At 38.0% G+C, this 20488-nt stretch overlaps 1 pseudogene; it reads left to right on the forward strand.

Annotated features, from left to right (window-relative positions):
- The first annotated feature begins 13658 nt into the window (after positions 1 to 13658).
- Positions 13659 to 14629, forward strand: LOC123820574 (annotated as a pseudogene).
- The last annotated feature ends 5859 nt before the right edge of the window (positions 14630 to 20488 follow it).

Raw genomic sequence — 20488 nt, forward strand, 5'->3', positions numbered from 1 at the left:
AAAACAAACTAAGCAAACAACTGGAACAGGAACAGAACCACAGAAATGGACATGAAGGGTTAGCAACAGAGGAGTGGGAGGAGGAGAGAGGGGGAAAAGGTACAGAGAATAAGTCGCACAGATGGTAGATAGAAAGTAGACAGGGGGAATGTAAGAATAGTATGAGAAATGTGGCAGTTAAAGAACTTATGAGTATGACCCATGGACTAAAGATCGGAAATGTGGGTGGGAGAGGTTGTGCAGAGTGGAAGGGAATGAAGGGGGGTAATGGGACAACTGTAATAGCATAATCAATAAACTGTATTAAAAAAATAAAATGGAAGTTGAAATAAGGAGTTTCCCAGATAAAAGAAAGCTAAAGAATGCATCTGCACCAAACCAGCATTGCAAGAGATGCAAATGTGATTCCTTTAGAAAGATGAGGAAAAAGAGGGGGCGGAAGACACTGGTACAATGGAAATAAATAAGTACCATAAGTACTATCAAGATAAGTACCTTTCTTTCATTTCACCTATAATAACCTTAAATGTAAATGGATTAAGTGTTCCAATCAAAAGCAAAAGGTAGCTGAATGAATAAGAAAACATGACCCCCATATATGCTGTCTACAAGAGACTGACCTCAGAACAAAAGCTCTACACAGACTAAAAGTAAAGGGCTAGAAAAAATATTCCAAGCAAATAGACATGAGGTAGCAATACTTATATCAGACAATATAGATGTTAAACCAAAGATCATAAAAGAAGATGAACAAGGATACTTCGTAATACTTAAGGGAAAAATCTATCATGAATATTGTAAATATATATGCACCCAAAATGAGATCATCAAAATATATAAGGAAAATCTTGGAGGACTTCAAGGAAGTTATTGACAGCAACGTACTCATAGTTTTAATACCCCACTGTCAACAATGGATAGATCTTCCAAAAAATCAACAAGGATATTGTGGCACTGAACAGTACTCTAAATCAAATGGAGTTAATTGATGTATTCATAACATTTCACCTAAAAGAAGTAAAATACACATTCTATTCAAATGCACATGGAACATTTTGAAAGATAGACCACATGGTAGGACACAAAACAAGACTCAACAAATTCAAGAAAACTGAAATCATATCATGCATCTTTTTTTTTATCACAATGGTTTGAAACTAGAAAAAAAAAACTCAAGAAAAAAAACTTAAAAAAATTGCAAATTTCTAGAGACAAAATAACATACTATTAAATAATGAATGGATTAACAATAATACCAGGAAGAAATAAAGTTTCTGGAAATAAGTGAAAGTTAACACAAAACAGCCCAAAACCTAGAGGACACAGCAACAGCAGTCCTGAGAGGGTTGTGCATGGTGATACAGGCCTTCCTATAAAAACAGAAACATTTCAAATAAATAACCTAACTCTACACCTACAAGAACTGGAGGGATAACAGCAACCAAAGCACAGAGTGACTAGAATGAAGGAAATTATCATGATCAGAGCAGAATTAAATGATATAGAGATTAAAAGAGCAACACAAAATATCAGTAAATCCAGGAGATTGTTGTTTGAAAAGATAAACAAAATCAGCAAGCTTTTAGCCAGACATAAAAAAGAGGGAGGATCCAAATAAAATCTGAAAGAAGAAAATCACAACTGATACCACAGATATACAAAGGATTGTAAGAAATTACTACAGACAATTTTATGCCAAGAAATTTGACAACTGAGCAAAATGGAAACATTTCTAGAAAAATAATCTTCCAAACCCGAATCCAGAGGAAGCACAAAACCTGAATGGACTGATAACAGTGAAATTGAAGCGGTAATTAAAAACTCCTGGCACACAAAAGCCCTGGACTGGATGGCTTTACAAATTTTTACCAAATATTTAGGGAAGAGCTAACTCCTCTCCTCAAATTATTGCAAAAAAAAAAAAATCAAGAAGAAGGAATACTCTCAAGCTCTTTTTATGAGTAGAGTATTATCCTAATTCCTAAATCAGGTAAAACCACAAAAAACAAAGAAAACTACAGCCCAATATCACTGATGAACATAGACCCTAAAAACCTCAACAAAATACTGACAGTCTGGATCCAGCCATACATTAAAAAGGTCATTCACCATGATTAAGCAGGATTCATCCCAGGGATGCAAGGATGGTACAACATCCACAAATCAATAAATGTAATACACCACATAAATAAAATGAAAGAGAAAAATCACATGATCATACTAATAGATGCTGAAAAAGCATTTGGTAAAGTACAGAACCCATTTATATTAAAAACATGCAGGCAAAGTAGGGAAAGAGAGAGCATACTTTAACACGTAAAGGCCATGTACAAGAAACCTGAAGCCAACATTATACTCAATGAGCAAAAACTAAAAGCTTTCCTACTAAGATCTGGAACAAGAGTGTCTACTTTCACAACTTTTATTCAACATGGTATTGGAGGTTTTAGCCACAGTGATTACACCATAAAAAGAAATAGAAGGAATCCAAATTGGAAAGGAGGAAGTAAAACTGTCATTATTTGCCAATGATATGACAGTGTACATAGAACACCCTATAAACTCCACCAAAATCTACTTTACCTCATAAATGAGTTTGGCAAAACAGTAGGAAAAAGAGTCAATAATCAGAAGCAGGAGGCATTCTTGTATACCAACAATGAAATACCAGAAACAGAAACTAGGAAAAGAATCCCTATTACTATGCTACAAGAAAAACAAAGTCCCCAGGAATAAACTTAACCAAGGAGGTAAAAGACCTTTACTCAGAAAACTATACAACACTGAAGAAAGAAATTAAGGAAGAAACAAAAAAAATTGGAAATATATAATGTTTTCATGGATTGGAAGAATTAACATCATTAAAATGTCCATACTACCCCCAAGCAATGTATTGGTTCAATGAAATCTTTATTGAAATACTGATAACATACATCACAGATTTAAGACAAATATTTCAAACATTTATATGGAACTATAAATGACCCCAAATAGTCTCAGCAACCTTCAGAAAAAAGAACAAAATAACAGGGATCAAAATGCCTTATATGAAACTATATTACAAGGCCACTGTAATCAAAACAGCTTGATAGTGACATAATAACAGACACATAAATCAATGGAACAGAAGAGAGAGTCCAGAAATAAACCCATGTCTCTACGGTCAATTAATATTCAACAAAGGAGGTAGGAGCATAAAATGGAGTAAAAATAGCCTCTTCAATAAATGGTGTTGGGAAATCAGGACAGATATATGCCAAAACATGAAAGTAGACCAAAAACTTACACCATTAACCAGGGTAAACTCAACATGGATAAAAAAAAATACAAGATGTGACACCATAAATGTCCTAGAGAAAAACAACAAATAAAATGTCAGATATCCCACTCAGTAATATTTTTGCTGGTGTATCTCCTAGGTCAAGGGATATAAAGGAATGACTAAACAAGTGAGACTACATCAAAATAAAAAAGCTTCTGAAAAGCTAAAGAAAACATCACCAAAGTGAACAGGGAACCATCTGTATGGGAACATATATTTTACCAATGATTCCTCAGACAAGGGTTTGATCTCTAAAATATATAAAGGACTCATGGGACTCAATACCAGGAAGACAAACAATCCATTTAAAAATGGGCAAAGGACCTGAACAGACACTTCTCCAAGGAGGACATACAGAGGGCCCTGAGACATATGAAAGGATGATCAGAATCACTAGCCATCAGAGATGCAAATTAAAACCACAATGAGATAGCACCTCACACTGGTCAGAATGGCCATCATTAACAAATCAACAAATAACAAGTGCTGGTTAGGATGTGGAGAATAGGGAACCCTAGTGCACTATTGATGGGAATGCAAACTGGTGCAGTCACTGTCAAAGGGAGAATGGAATATCCTCAAAAGACTAAAAATGGAACTGCCTTTTGATCCAGTGTATCCCCTGCTGGGATTATACCCTAAGCATCCTGAAACACCAATTCAAAAGAACCTATGCACCAGAATGTTCATAGCAGTGTTATTTACAGTAGCCAAGTGCTGGAAACAGCCTAAGTACCCATCAGTAAATGAGTGGATCAAAAAATTGTGGTACATTTTCTCAATGAAATACTACACAGCAGAAAGGAAGAAGGAACTCCTACCCTTCATGACCACATGGATAAAACTGGGTAGTGTAATGCTAAGTGAAATAAGCCAGACAGTGAAACACAAATTGCATATGATCTCACCCATAAGTGGAACCTACTGAACAATACAAATGAACAAAGGAGAACCAGAAGCATGAAAACAAGGAAAAGTCTGACAGTAGTAACCAGAGGTAAGGGGGGAGAGGGATAATGGGGGAAAATAGGGGAAGGGTCATCAAGGAATATATATAAAGGACACATGGATAGAGCCAAAGAGGGTAGGATCTAGGGTGGGAGGCAGGGATAGTTGCGGGGAGAGTGGTAGGGGGAAATTAGAGACAATCATACTTGAACAATAAAAACAGAAATATAAAGTACAATAAAAATGAGAAATGAAAAAGCTACAAAATTAAAGTTAACATTGTGACAACTTTATTTAAAAAATAGAGACAGACTCATAAATAAAGAACAGGCTGGCAACTCTAGTGGGTATTTGTGAGGTGGAGGGATCAAGTAAAAAGAAAAAAGACTAATGGACACAAAACAGTGTAGTAATATTGGGGGGCAGGGTTTGGTGAAGGTTGAATAAGGTATAGGGAGGGTAAAAGTAATAGACAAAAATACAATAAAAAATAAGAAAGAGCAAAATGTGTCATGGCTTTTGTGGCTCAGTGGATTGCATACTGACCTGTGAACCAAAGGGTTGCTTGTTCAATTCCCAGTCAGACCACATGACTGGATTGTGAGCCAGGTCCCCACTAAGGGTAGCATGAGAGGCAACCACACATTGATGTTTCTTTCCCCTTTTTCTGTTTTGTTCCCATCTCTCTAAAAATAAAATAAAACTTAAAAAAAAAGAAATAGTAATATAGTTATAAGGAAAATTTTCAATAAATACATACCTGTCAGAATCACTTTAAATATTAGCAGTTTATATACTCCAATCAAAAGGTATAGGCTACTCCACAGCCTATATTGTATTTGACATCATTATGGATATTTTGTAGGGCCCATGGACATGAGCAATGTTGTGGGGATTGCCTAAGGGAGTGAGAGGTGCTGGGTGTAGGGGACAAAGTGGGAAATTGGGACAAATGTAATAGCATAATCAATAAAATATAATAAAAATAAAGTACCTATATTGTTAGGAACCACCTTGCCTGGTTTCAGAAGCTGAAACCCCCATGGCTAAGGCCAAGTAAAGAGACCTTGAAACCTTAAGCCACTAAGGAGACAAAGCTTATCTTCCTAGCAGGGGCACCAGCCTCTGCCTCCTCTATTTCACCTTGCTTGGCCCCAGAAAGATGACTGGTTAGCCAATGATGGGTAAGATTCCTCAAGGGAGGGATGACCTAAAACAGGCACAGTTTCAAAGGGGCCCTCAGGGAAGGACTTAGATGGTTGTAGAAAAAGGGAGTAATGGACCCTCACCCCTTGGCTTTGACACAGCCCCAGTCCTCATTCTGTCTTCAATACATCTCCCAATCCTTTGGCTTCCTTATTTCCCCTGCCTAACTTAAGCCTGAAACAATGCTGGAGGGCAGTGCAGCCCTGGGCAGGAACAGGCAGTTCCCTGGGGTGATCAGGCCTAAGAAAGAATAAATAAAATCCTGTGAAACCTGTTTTGCTAAGAATGCCCTTAATTTTCTGATAAGGGTCCAATAATGAAATGAATTTGTTTCCCAAAGTTTTATGGCCTTTTAGCTAAGTAACCCTGTCTCAGAATAAACCCTCACAGTTCTTTGAATGGTATCTGTTGTTTGATCATTACTGACTCACAATGACTGATGAGCTTTACCTATATTCCTGTGCAAACTGAACTCAATTAAAGGCCATTGAGGAACAGGCTCATGGCCCTTCTCCTTTGAGAGATTGATCACCTTTCCTCTCCAAGCAGATCATGTCTTGGTGACTTATTCTTATCCATGGCAGAGCGGGGAGAGGGGACTCTACCCACAGAGCCCCCTCCCCCACCCACTGCATAAAGATTTTAAAAATAAAATAAAGATAGCACTGACTGGTGTGGCTCAATGGATTGAGCCAGTCTATGAATCAAAGGGTTGCTGGTTTGACTCCCAGTCTAGGGCACATGCCTAGGTTGCAGACCAGGTCCCCAGTAGGGGGTGCATAAGAGGCAACCACACATTGATGCTTCTCTTGCTCTTTATCTCTCCCTTCCCCTTTCTGAAAATAAATAAATAAAATGTTTAAAAAAAATAAAAGGTAGGTGGGAGCAGAGCCCAGTACTCCCTGTGCCAAGGTGGAATACCTAGCTGATCTTCTGAGGAACCAACAAAATTCCTGCTTATATGAAGTTTGGAGGCAAAAAATTGCAGAGGACATTGAAAAACAGACAGTGAGGAGATTGCACTGGGATGGAAATATCTCTGGGATCCGAGCTAGGACCAAGGCTGCTGTAGCTCCTGGCCCAGCACCTGCTGGAGGGTATGGGGAGAAGAGTTAGAGCACCAGGACCCTCCCCTACAAGAGCAGGGAGGGCAGCCTGGCACCAGGAGGGACCTGGATGCTGGAAGTCAGTGGGGGGAATAGAGATGAAGTTGGGGATACACAGAGGTGGTACAAATCTGCAGGGACTGTGGATGCTGGCACCAGAAAAATCAAGGAGCCAGGCAACACCTGGAGAAGGTAGAAGTTGGGCTGTGTCAGACCCTGACTCTGATAGTCTCCAGACAGACTGGAAAGTTGGGCTGTATTAAAAGCCAGGCACTTGTTAACAACAGCAGTCAGCTGCTTTGAAAGGAACTCTCCAGCAGTGGCTGGTGTGCCCCAAGGGAGATTTCAGCTGTGTGCACCCAGAGACTGACAGTGTAGCTTAACAGAATCTTGTGTGCCCAGCATGTCTCAGTCTCTGCATCTGAGATTCACTCATGCTGTGTGCCTGGAAACTCCCAGAAACCAAATAGCTGAACAAAACCACTGGTACCCAGCCTGTCTCAGGCTCTGTGTCTGAGTTCCACTCATGCTGGGAGCCTGGAGGATGAGTGGCTGAATTGAGCCTGAAGCACACAGAGGACCTGGGCGGGGGGTGGGGGGAGGCCAGAGGCTGGGAAATCACAGCCTAGACCTGGTCCCCATCCTCTTAATACCATAGGGAGGGAGAAAAGTGAGGCCCAGCCATTTTCTTCCTGTGGCACCTAGGAAGACCAGCAGAAGTCGCTGAACAAGTATAAAGGCAGCAGGAGGCTTCTTCTTCTTCTTCTTCTTCTTCTTCTTCTTCTTCTTCTTATTATTATTATTATTATTATTATTATTATTATATTTTATTTTATTTTTGGATCCTCTCTTTTTCCCCATTTTTCCCCCCAAATGAGATAATAAGACATGGAGTTACAAAGGGTCCAGAGACAGATCAAAAAGGGAGCACAAGGCTAACACCAAAAAAACCAGACAAATGTCACTTTCCTATCCCACAGAGCTAGCATTTTATTGTTGATATGTATTAATATTATCTTTTAATTATTATTACCATTTTACTAGTATTTATTTCTCTTCCTTAGGTTTAGTTTTTCCCTCATTTTATTTCTCTGTTCAATTACACTATTTGTCTGGTTTTCCTTATTTTCTCCTTATTGTATTTTAATTTTCCTTCTTTTACTTCACCCATTTTCCAGTAATACACAAGTCTTGATCAGGTACTTTCTATTCTGGTAATCCAAATTAAATATATTTCTTGTCATATTATTGTTGTTCTGGTACTATTGTAAATAATTGTTTCATACAATTGTACATACTACAAGCACCCGCCCCCCATCTTAGCCAGATTCACTTCAATCCTGAGCATTATTATTATTGTGGTTAACTCTATTCTTTTTCACATTATGCCTACTTTCTATCTTTTACTCACATTATATTTCATCATCTAACCTTGCACAAGTGCTCTGTTTTCTGTATTCAGGTCACAATTACCCTCCTCTCTAAAAAGAGTCTTACCTCTCTTTCACCTTTTATAAAAATTACCTAGTTGGGTGAAAGATAACAGTTAACACTATACTTAACCAACAAATCTCCTATCTCTTCTTTACTTGCTTGTATTTTAAATACCATAAAATACTCTCCTGCTGTCTTAATTCATTTTGCCTACCCCCTGCCTCTGATAACATACAAGAACATGTGGGAACTGTGAACATTGAGATACTTGCTGGAGGAGAAAAATCACTAACAAAGGAAACAACAAAGGTAAAAACCCAAGTACCATAAGAAAGCCCACACAAACAGAAGAAAGGGAAAACTGAGAGCATCCAGACGAGAAGATCAAAGAGAACACACCACTGAACCTCACAGAGTTTCTACAATAGAAGCTCACCCTATAAAGACAGCTAGCAAAGCAAAACATCAGAAACCAGAGAAACAGACAAAAAGAGTCAATTAAAATGGGGAGACAAAAAATGAACATGCAATTAAAAGGAATGGAAGACTCCCCACTAAAAGAGCTAAATGAAATGGAGATAATCAAACTATTAGATACAGAATTCAAAATAATGGTTATAAAGATCTGCAAGGAACTCACAGACAGCTACAAGGAACTGAGTGAGAACTACATCAGGATGAAAAAGGAAATAGAAATTATAAAGAAAAACCAGGAAGAAATGAACAATAACATCTCAAAAATAAAAAGAAAACATATTGGAACGAATTATACGCAGGCTGGATGAGGTAGAGGATTGAATGAGAGAGCAAGAGGACAAGGTAGATAAAACACCCAGAAGGAGCTAGAAAAAGAAAAGCAACACAGAAAGAATGAACAGGTCGTTAAGGGAGATGCAAGAAAACATGAAACATAATAATATCCATATAATAGAGATACTAGAAGGTAAAGAAGAAGAGAAAGGGATAGAAAATCAGTTTGAAAAAGTAATGATGGAAAAAATCCATAATTTGTGAGAGAAAAGTCACACAAACCCAGAAAACACAGAGAGTTCCAATCAAGGGGAACCCAAAGAGGCCCACTTCAAGACACATTATAATTAAAATAGCAAAATTCTAAGACAAAGAGAGAATCTTAAAGGCAGCAAGGGAGAAACAGGAAGTAACATAAAAGAGAGCCTGGATCAGGCTAGAAGTTGACTTCCAATGGAAATGGTCAAAGCCAGAAGGGAATGGCAAGAAATATTCCAAGTAATGAGAACCAGAGGCCTGCAATCAAGGCTACTTTACCCAGTAAGGTTCTCAAGCATGATGGAAGGCCAACTAAGGAGCTTCCCAGACAAAGAAAAAAAAATATGAAAGAATACACATCCACCAAACCAGCTCTGCCAGAGATGCAAAAGGGACTGCTTTTAGAAAAGGAAGAAAGAGAGTGAGAGAGAGAGGAACACAGATAGGAAAAAAAATGGCAAAGAATAAGTACCTATCAATAACCTTAAATATAAATGGATTAAATGCTCAAATCAAAAGACATAGAATAGCTGAATGAATAAGAAAGCATAACCCACACGTATGCTGCTTACAAGAGACCTACCTCAGGACAAAAGACCTACACAGACTGAAAGTGAAGGGCTGGAAACAAATATTCCAAGAAAATGAACAGGAAAAAAAAGCTGGGGTAGCAATATTCATATCAGACAACGGAGACTTCAAAAAAAAGAGCCATAAAAATAGACCCAAAAGGTCACTTCATAATACTCATGGGAAAAATCTATCAAGAAGACACAAACATTGTAAATATATATGCATCCAATATAGGAGCAACCAAATACATCAAGAAGATATTGGAGGACTTCAAGAAAAATATTGACAGCAACACAATTATAGTAGGGGATTTTAAAACCCCACTGTCAAAAATGGATAGATCTTTCAAAGTATCAATAAAGACATTGTGGCATTGAATAATGTCCTAGGTCAAATGAACTTAACTGATATATATATATATATATATATATGAAGAACCAAAGAAGCAAAATACATATTCTCTTCAAATGCACATGGAATATTTTTGCAGATATACCACATGATAGGACACAAAACAGGCCTCAAAAAATTCAAGAAAATGGAAATCATATGAAGCATTTTCTCCAACAACAAGGCATTGAAACTAGAAACCAACATCAAGGAAAAAACTCAGAAATACTCAGACTCATGGAGACTGAATAGCATGCTAAATAATGAATGGGTCAAGAATGAGATCAAGAAAGAAATCAAAAAGTTTCTGGAAACAAATGAAAATGAACTCACAATAACCTAAAATTTATGGGACACAATGAAAGCAGTCCTGAGAGGGAAGTTCATACTGATACAGGACTACCTAAAAAATAAAAAAAATAGAAACATTTCAAATAAACAACCTTATCCTACACCTACAAGAAATCGAAGAACAACACAAAAACAACCCAGAGAAAGTAGAAGGAAGGAAATAATCAAGATCAAAGCAGAATTAAATGACATAGAAACTAAAAGGAAATCCTAAGGATCAATAAATCCAGGAGTTGGCTCTTTAAAAAGATAAACAAAATCAATAAGCCTTTAAGAAGACTCATCAAGAAAAAGAGAGAGAGGAACCAAATAAATATAATTGGAAGTGAAAGAGTAGAGATCACAACTAATATTGAAGAAATACAAAGGAATGTAAGAAACCACTATGAAGAACTATATGCCAAGAAATTTGAAAACCTAGGTGAAATGGACAAATTTCTAGAAAAACATAATCTTCCAAAACTAAATGAAGAAGAAGCAGAAAGTCTGAACAGACCAATAACTGCAGATGAAATTGAAGCAGTAATCAAAAAGATTCTGACACAGAAGAGCCCTAGACTGGATGGCTTTACAGGAGAATTTTACAAAGCATTTAAGGAAGATCTAACCCCTTTTCTCCACAAACCTGTGTTTCCAAAAAATCCAAGAAGATGGATGACATCCAAAGTCTTTTTAGAAAGACAAAATTATCCTAATCCCCCAAACTGATAAATACACAGCAAAGAAAGAAAACTTCAGGTCAATATTGCTGATGAACATAAATGCTAATCATCAACAAAATATTGGCAAACCGCATTCAGCAATACATTGAAAAGATCATACACCATGACCAGGTGAGATTCATCCCGGGGATGGAAGGATAGAACAATATTCACAAATCAATAAACCTAACACACCCCATGAACAAAAGCATATATAAAAATCACATGATCATATCAATAGATGCATATAAAGCATTTGATAAGATACAGCACCCCTTTATGATAAAAACCCTCAGTGAAGTGAGAATAGAGGGAACATTTCTCAACATAATAAAGGCCATGTATGAGAGACCTACAGCCAACATTATACTCAATGGGCAAACACTAAAATCTTTCCCACTAAGATCAGGCATAAGACAAGGTTGTTCACTTTCACCACTTCTATTCAACATAGTATTGGCAGTCCTAGCCACAGCAATCAGACAAGAAAAGGAAATAAAAGGCATCCAAGTTGGAAAAGAGAAAACAAAATTGTCATTGTTTTCAGATGACATGATAATGTACACAGAAAATCCTATAGATGCCATGAAAAAACTGCTCGACCTAATAAATGAATTTGGTGGGATACAAAGTCAAGATTCAGACATCAAGGCATTTTTCCATACCAACAATGAAACATCAGAAACAGAAATCAGGAAAAAAAATCCTATTTGATACAGCAACAAGAAAAATAAAATACATAGGAATAAACCTAATCATGGAAGTAAACAACCTGTACTTATAGAACTACACAACTGAAGAAAAAAATTAAAGAAGGCATAAACAAATGGAACATATATACTGTGTTCATTGATTGGAAGAGTTAGCATCATGAAATGCCCATACTTCCCAAAGCAATTTATAGATTCAATGCAATTCTTATTAAAGTACTGATGGCATATTTCACAAATATAGAACAAATACTTCAAAAATTCATATGGAACCATAAACATCCCCAAATAGCTGCAGTAATTTTGAGGTAGAAGAACAAAGTGGGAGGGATCACAATACCTGATATCAAACTGTATCACAAGGCCACTATAATCAAAACAGCCTGGTTACTGGCATAAGAACAGACACATAGACCAATGAAATAGAATAGAGATTCCAGAAATAAACCCAAGTCTCTATGGTCAATTAATATTCCATAAAGGGGGCAGCAGCATAAAATGAAGTAAAAATAGCCTCTTCAACAAATGGCATTCAGAGAGCTGGACAGCTACATGCACAAAAAGAAAAAAAAAAAAGAAAGAAAGAAAGAAAGAAACTCAAACATCAATTTACACCATATACAAAAATACATTCTAGGTGGATAAAAGATTTAAATGTAAGTCCTGTCAGCATTAAAGTCTTAGAGGAGAACATGGGCAGGAAAATTTCAGATATTCCACACAGCAATATTTCCACTGATATATCCCCTAGAGTAAGAGACATAAAGGAAAGAGAAACTAATGGGATCTCATCAAAATAAATACCTTTTGCAGAGCTAAATAAAACAGCATTAAAATGAAAAGAGAACCAACTGTATGTGAAAACATATTTGCTAATGATATCTCAGACAAGGGTTTAATCTCCAAAATATATAAAGAAATCACATGACTCCACTCTAAGAAGACAAGCAACCAAACTGAAAAATGGAAAAAGGGCTTGAATATTCTCCAAGGAGGACATACAGAGGATCCAGAGACACATGAAAAGATGCTCAGTATTGCTAGCTATCAGAGAGATGCAAATTAAAACCACAATGATATACCAATTTACACCAGTCAGAATGACCATCATAAACAAAGCAACAAACAACAAGTGTTGGAGAGGTTGTGGAGAAAAGGGAATCCTAGTGCATTGTTGGGATTGCAGACTGGTGAAACTACTATGGAAAAACAGTATAGAATTTCCTCAGAAAACTAAAAATGGAACTTCCTTTTGACCCAGCAAGTCCACTGCTATGATTTTATCCTAAGAACATTGAAACACCAATCCAAAGGATCCTATGTGCCACAATGTTCATAGGAGTACAATATGCAATAGCCAAGTGTTGGAAGCAACCTAAGATCTCATCAGTAAATGAATGGATCAAAAATCTATGGTACATTTACACAATGGAATTCTATGCAGCAGAAAGAAGGAATTAGCTTCTACCCTTTGAAACAGCATGGCTGGAAATAGAGAGCATTATGCTAAGCCAGGCAGTGAAAGACAAATACCATATGTTCTCACCTTTAATAAGAATCTAATCAACAAAAGAACAAGCAAGCAAAGTCATAACCAAAGACATTGAAATTGAGAACAGATTGACAGGGACGAGAGGGAAAAGAGGAGGGGATAAAGGGGGAAAAGTATGAAGGGTTTATAGGAACAATTATAAGGGACACATGGACAATAAGACTGAAGTGGAAACAAGGGAGGGAGGTGGGGTAGGGAGGGGTGGGTGGAAAAGGCAGACAACTGTACTTGAACAACAATGAAAAATGTTAAAAGATAAAAATTAAAATCAATAAATAAAAGAAAGTCATAACAAAAATAAAATAAAAACATACAACACATTTTTTTTTCTGTGAAAGAATACTTGTAGTGAGTGTAATGGGACACAGGTAGACCTTTGGGAACACTCAGGAAAATCTTTTGGAAAATCTGACTAGCTAGTATGACTTGAATCTTTTCTGAAGAGCTCCAATCTGGGCTGTAGAAGATTTGGAGAAGTTAAGGCTACAAGTCAAATCACAGGGGGGAGTAACATGATTGAAACAATTTCTTCTTGTCATTATGAGCTTGATATTGGTACTATTCTCCCTATCCTGAAGAATATGCATGACTGAGGTGTTTCTATATGTGTGAATTCTATTTAACATACATGAAGAGCCAAATGATACACTTCCAACACAAGGCTGTGTGTGGAAACACCCACCCAGTGATGGGACATGCCACAGGTTCAATATCGATGTTTGAAGTGGATGGCAAGTAAAAGAAGATCTACTGCCAAAACCTGTGCCTGTTGGCCAAGCTTTTTCTGGACCAAAAGACATATTATTATGTGGAGCCCTTTCTGTTCTATGTTATGACAGAAGTGGACAACATTGGCTATCACCTGATTGGGTATTTTTCCAAGGAAAAGAATTCAGTCCTGAACTCTAATGTATCCTGTATCTTTACCATGTCTCCATATCCATAAATGAGACAGGGCTATGTCAAGATGCTCACTGATTTCAGTTATTTGCTTTCCAGAGTGGAAGAAAAAGTTGACTCCCCAAAATGTCCACTCTCAAACCTGGGAATCATAAGCTATTACAGTTACTGGAAAGAAGTTCTTCATTGCCTTAAAGGCAAAGAGATTTCTATCAAAAAAAATTAGCCAGGAGATAGCTGTGAATCTTGTAGACATTGTTGGCACTCTGCAAGACTATCAGATGCTCAAATATTGGAAAGGAAAACACCTAGTTTTAAAGAGACAGGATCTGATTGATGAGTGGATAGCCAAAGAGGCCAACAGGTCCAACTCCAATAATACCATGGATCTAAGCTGTTTAAAATGGACCCCTCCCAAGGGTACTTAAAGTGACCTGTTAGTCTGAGCCAGAGAAACCCCGCAGCAAGAATCTGTACCCGAGGGATCTGTCTGTCATTTCTTCTGTTCTTGTGATGGGCAAGTACATTATCCTTTGGAAAGGCCATCCCCCTAAGGACTGTCCTGGCTCTAACCTTCATGTATACTGCAGATGCTGTTTTTGAGGAACTGTTGTTTCAGCCTCAGTAAGGTTGCCCAGAGGGGATCATGCATCAGTGTACATGTGTCCTTCATGTATAATGCAAATGCTCATTCTGAGGAACAGTTGTTTCACCACCAGTGAGGTTACCAGGATGGGCTTATACTTGAGTGCAGCTTCCTTGTAGCACTGACCCAAGGTGTTTTTTTTGATACTGTACTTATCTAGTCACCGGTTCTCTATTCATGTTCTCTTACCCCATGGGGTTGTGTTGTATATAATCTTTGTAGTAGTGCTTCTTGCCCTTTGCTTTCCAGACCTCCAAATATAATTGCCACTGCTGGATGTTTCCAATTATTCTCTACATGTATTTTTTGGACAGTTAGGGAAGAGGTAATACTTCTTTTTTAATGACTTATTAAAATATACTTTATTGATTATGTTATTATATTTGTTCAATTTTCCCCTCTTTATTTCCCTCTGCCCTGCAACCCCCATCCCACCATCATTCCAACCCCTTTGTTTATGTCCATGTATATATAAGTTCTTTGGCTCCTACATTTCATATACCATTTTTTTAAAGATTTCATTTATTTATTTTTTAGGAAGGGAAGTGAGGGGGAGGGGGAGAGAGAAAGAGAGAGAGAGAGAGAGAGAGAGAGAGGGAGAGGGAGAGGGAGAGGGAGAGGGAGAGGGAGAGGGAGAGAGAGACATCAGTGTGCCGTTGCTGGGGGTTATGGCCTGCAACCCAGGAATGTACCCTGGCTGGGAATCGAACCTGGGACACTTTGGTTCCCAGCCCGCGCTGAATCCACTGAGCTATGCCAGCCAGGGCATTTCATATACCATTCTTAACCTCCCCCTGTCTATTTTGTACCTAACATTTATGCTTATTATTCCCTGTACCTTTTCCCTACTCTCCCTCCTCCACCTCCTCACTGATAACCCTCCATGTGATCTCTATTTCTGTGATTCTGTTCCTGTTCTAGTTTGGTTAGTTAGTTTTTTTTTTTTTTGCTTTTATATGTTCTGTTGTTGATAGTTATGAGTTTGTTGTCATTTTACTGTTCATAGTTTTTGATCTTCTTCTTTACCTTAGATAAGTCCCTTTAACATTTCATATAATAAGGGCTTAGTGATGATGAAATCCTTTAACTTCAATTTATCTGGGAAGCACTTTATGTGCCCTTCCATTTTAAATGATAGCTTTGCTGGACAGAGTAATCTTGGATGTAGGTCCTTGCCTTTCATGACTTCAAATATCTCTTTTCACTCCCTTCTTGCCTGCAAGGTTTCTTTTGAGAAATCAGTTGAGAGTCTTATGAGAACTCCTTTGTAGGTAACTGTCTCCTTTTTCTCCTGCTGCTTCTAAGATCCTCTCCTTATATTTCATCTTGGATAATGTAATTATTATGTGCCTTGGTGTGTGCTTCCTTGGGTCCAACTTCTTTGGGACTCTCTGAGCTTCCAAGTCTTCCTGGAAGTTTACTTCCTTTGCCAGATTAGGGAAGTTCTCCTTCATTATTTTTTTCATATAAGTTTTCAATTTCTTGCTCTTTCTCTTCTCCTTCTAGCACCCCTATGATTCAGGTGTTGGAACATTTAAAGTTGTCCCAGAAGTTCCTAAGTCTCTCCTCATATTTTTCACTTCTTGTTTCTTCATTCTGTTTTGGTTGAATGTTTATTTCTTCCTTTTGTTCCAAACTATTGATTTGAGTCCCAGTTCACTTCCTTTCACTGTTTCTTCCGTGTATAGTTTTTCTTAATTTCACTTTTCAAAGCCTTCACTCTTTCCTTTATTTTGCAACTGCACTCAACCATTTCTGTGAGCATGCTGATTACCAGAGTTTTTAAAATTGTACATCTGATAGGTTGGCTATCTCTTCATCACTTAGTTGTATATTTTCTGGAGCTTCAATCTGCTCTTTCACTTGGGCCCACTTTTTTTTTTTGTCTTGGCACAGAGCTTCAGGTATTCACACATACTTTACCTTATGTACGTGTTGGGTGGGGCAACACACATTATTGTCTTGTGGCACTATATATGGGGGAGGGGAACAAAAAGGAACAATATGGCTTCCCAGGCTCTCAGTTGGCTTTCAGTCACTTCCTCACTACCCACAAGAAAATTGGGCCCTTCACGTGCTGATTCCTGTGTTCGTGGGTTTGTGTACATTCTAGAACCCTGTGGTTCTCTCCAATGAACTCTCCTGTGAGGCTGGAAGTTTCTTCTGCTGCTGCAACCCCCACAGGTTTTTCAGACATTTTGAGGTTTTATTTCCCTGCTCTGGAAACCTGAGTTGCATGGGCTGTCTCATTTCCCAGTTGTTCCTCTTGGTTTATCTGCACATAAATGTGGGACTACCCAGTCCACCAGATGCCACATTGCCCAGTCCGGGAGCCTCCACCTTGTGCACCTGGATCCTCCAGTTGCTGCCTTGCCACAAGTCCTCTCTGCCCCAGCTGCCTGTTTCTGCCTCTCCCGCTGGTCTGGATGAACATTTCTTCTTTCACTCCTTGGTTGTCAGACTTCCATATAGTTTGATTTTCTGTCAGTTCTGGTTGGTTTTTTTTTGTTTTTGTTTTTTGTTTTTAAATTTGTTGTTGTCATTCTTTTAATTGTGCAAGGAGGCACAGTATACCTACCAGTCTACCCATCTTGGCCGGAAGTCCTCTAGGGTAACACTTCTGAGTGTGTGTGCTAGGAAGGGTCTCTTTCCTTTGGGCTTAATCTCACTTAAAATATTTTCCTCCATTTTTATGACAAGATCTGTTTTGATCAGTATCAGGCTGAGCACAGCCAAATACTTTGGAAGCTCCACCCTGGGATTAGTCTTGGTAACAGCATATCATCTATCAAAATGAAATGGAGAGAAATAAGAGGCAGTGATTCTGTATTTTGTGTTGAGTTCACCCTTGAGCAGTGGGCCATGTCTTGGTGGAAGGGAATGAATACTTTTTGCTTCACCAGAAATTGACCACTAGTAAATATTTTCTTCCCACGTTACTTACTGCCCCTTTTGTATTTTCAGGTACCAAAATAACTCCCAGTTAATTTTCCCTCTCATGCTGCATGCTAACTGGTTCATTAACTGCAAAAACCTTTTCACAAGTACCAGTTTGATATAGCACACCAATACTTCCACATAAGTTGTACCGATTTTGTCTTAACATCCTTGGAGAAGAAGAAACAGATTGGAAAGTATCTCAGCCCATGACTCAACAAAGCAGGCAAAATGCACACCTCACCAAGATTTGCTTCTCTTTTCAACAGTGCCTCACCCTCCTTCTAGGAGTAAAGTGCTTATGCCCTTCTAAGAACTCCTCCACCATTTTCCTTTTGGGGTTTGCCACCATCCCCCTATTCTCTGGTCTGCTATTTTTGGTGTTTACATGAAGGAATACATACTCTAATTTCACTCCAGCACATTTTAACCTGCTATCTTTGGGTAGCGTTTAATGTATGACATGTCACCTCACCTTGGTCACCTAAAACACTAATGTCTTCATCTGGAGCCCTCACCACAACCTCAACTCTAGTCATTTGTGCCTTTTCTCTTGTCATCTCTGTACAGTACTTATATTCACTGTGGGTTGGGGGAGGCTAATTTTAAGCATGTTAAGTGGCAGCTCCCTCCCATGTTCAGTGTCATTTAAAATTTATCCAAAAGCAATTTCACTGGGAGCTTTCTTAATGGGTAAAGGCGGTTATAGAAGCTAACCCTTCCCCACATGAGGTAAATGTGCTGTTCTATATATACTCCTCAATAAAGCATGTTCTCTGCTTTTAAAAACCATCCAACACAATGTTATACATAGAAAATTAAAATGTAGAAACAAAAAATGAGGGTAAGAAAGGCATAGGGTAGCTAAATGGATAACAAAATCCATATATATGCTGTATATAAGTGATCCATTTCAGAAGAAAATATACACACATACTAAATGTAAATGGGATAGAAAAATATATCTCATGCAAATAAAAAGAAAACAAGCTGGAATAGAAATACATCTGGCAAAATAAACTTTAAAATAGAGACTATAGTACAGACAAAAGGACACTACATAATAATAAAGGAAGTAACCAAAAATTAAAAAGTAACCAAAAATAAAGAGAACATTATTCTTTAAAAAAATTATTGGCCAATATAGAAGCACCTAAATTTATAAAAAATATTGATAGATGGAAAAGGAGAAATTGGCAGTAACATAGTCATACTAGGAGACTTTAACACATCATTGATCTTCCAGACATGAGATCATATAAAAACAGTAGCTTTAAATGGCAGACAAGATCAGATAAATTTAATTTATCTGATCTCTGAAATTCTCTGCAGAGAATTTCACTTCAAGGCCACAGACTATACAATTTTCAAGTGCACATGGAGATTTTTCTAAAGTAGAATATGTTTCTAAGATAGACACAAATTCTCGATAAATTTAGGAAGATCGAAGTCATATGAAGCATCTTTTCTGATCATAATGCTATGACTAAAAATTAATTTTGTAAAAAATACTAAAAAACACACAAAGACATGGAGACTAAATAATATATTACTAAACAATGAATGGGTCAACAGTGAGGTAAAAGAAGAAAACAACTCCCTGAAACAAATAAAACTGAGAACACAAAACCCCCAAAACTATGGAACAGAGTGAAAAAAATCCTAAAGTAAAGTTCATAGCATTACAAGTCTACTTCAAGAGACAATAAAAATCTCAGGACTTCTTGTCAAGATGGAGGCATTGGTAGATATGCTTTGCCTCCTCACATAACCAAAATAAAGAAAACAACAAATTTAAAAACAAAAAAATAACTAGACCTGCCAGAAAATTGAATTGTAACAAAGTCCAACAACCAAGAAGTTGAGCCCAATTTGTTTGTGGGTAGCAGGGGAAGTGACTGAAAGCCAGCCCAGAGCCAAGAAAGGGGAATTATTCCCTCTCAGACCTTCCTACATACAGTGCCACAATGCAGCAACATCAGTTGCCCTGCCCTGGTAAATACCTAAGGCTCCATTCCTTCCAATGTAATAGGTGCACCGAGACAAAACATATGGCCCAAATTAAAAAACAGATCAGATTTAATAAGATGGCAGAGGAGTAAGTAGAAGCCACACTAACCTCCTCCCAAGATAAATCTGGAATTACAACTAGATTGTGGAGAAATTACCCAGAACAAACAACTGAACAATAGTGAGAGAGAAGCCTTATAATCTTGGACAGACAAAAGAACCACATTCAGCACAACCTGTCTGGTAAGGAGTTCAATGGAGACTTGAGAGGGCTGATGGGCACCCACGGGTGGCAGCATTGGAGGGATGATTAAGTGGCAGGTTGGATCTCCCTAAGAAGAATGGGTTCTAAACACTAAGCTGGGATCCCATCCTAGAACAACAGATCCTCCAAAATACACAGAAGACAACTGGTGGTGAAAAGTGGCAAGGTTGCTCTCTGCCAAAGATGGATGGCTGAAGACACAAATAGCCATTTAAAGGGCCAATGCACAAATTTTCATTTGCTGTCACTTACTTGGTGTTCTGGTAAAGGTGGGAGCAGAGTGGGCTGGAGACACCTGAGGAGAGACAGGACAGAAACTTTTGGGAAGAAGTGGAAACAGTAGCCACAGGGACCCCAGTGCTGAGTCATCCTCCAAATTGTGGCAGCCATTATGCTCAGGCAGACCACTCCCCTCTGAGCAGCAGCAAC

The sequence above is a fragment of the Phyllostomus hastatus genome, unplaced genomic scaffold (assembly GCF_019186645.2).
Source record: "Phyllostomus hastatus isolate PE091 unplaced genomic scaffold, TTU_PhHast_1.1 phas_contig_36, whole genome shotgun sequence".
In the NCBI taxonomy this organism is placed as follows: Eukaryota; Metazoa; Chordata; class Mammalia; order Chiroptera; family Phyllostomidae; genus Phyllostomus; species Phyllostomus hastatus.